Source organism: Talpa occidentalis, unplaced genomic scaffold (assembly GCF_014898055.3).
Source record: "Talpa occidentalis isolate TD23 unplaced genomic scaffold, MPIMG_talOcc4v2.1 talOcc4.11, whole genome shotgun sequence".
NCBI lineage: Eukaryota > Metazoa > Chordata > Mammalia > Eulipotyphla > Talpidae > Talpa > Talpa occidentalis.
Window position 1 is genome coordinate 24,623,365 of NW_023601104.1, and position 273 is coordinate 24,623,637.

Genomic DNA, 273 nt, shown 5'->3' on the forward strand with positions numbered 1-273 from the left:
CACCCCCACTTTTCTGCCCATTCTGATTCTAACATTCCGGAACTACTTTGCTACTATCAGCAAAACAATGACGGAAATGGACACTACCTCTTCTATTAGATCCCAGCTTAGATTTCACACCTTCACAGAAGCACTTCCTGGCCACTGTCATGTTCAATTAGCAACTTGCTCTTTTTCTTCACAGCAATGACCACAATTGATAACACAATATTTTATTGTTTTTTAGCAGGATAATCTAAATGATGGTATAGCAATGAAAATCCGAAACCACTA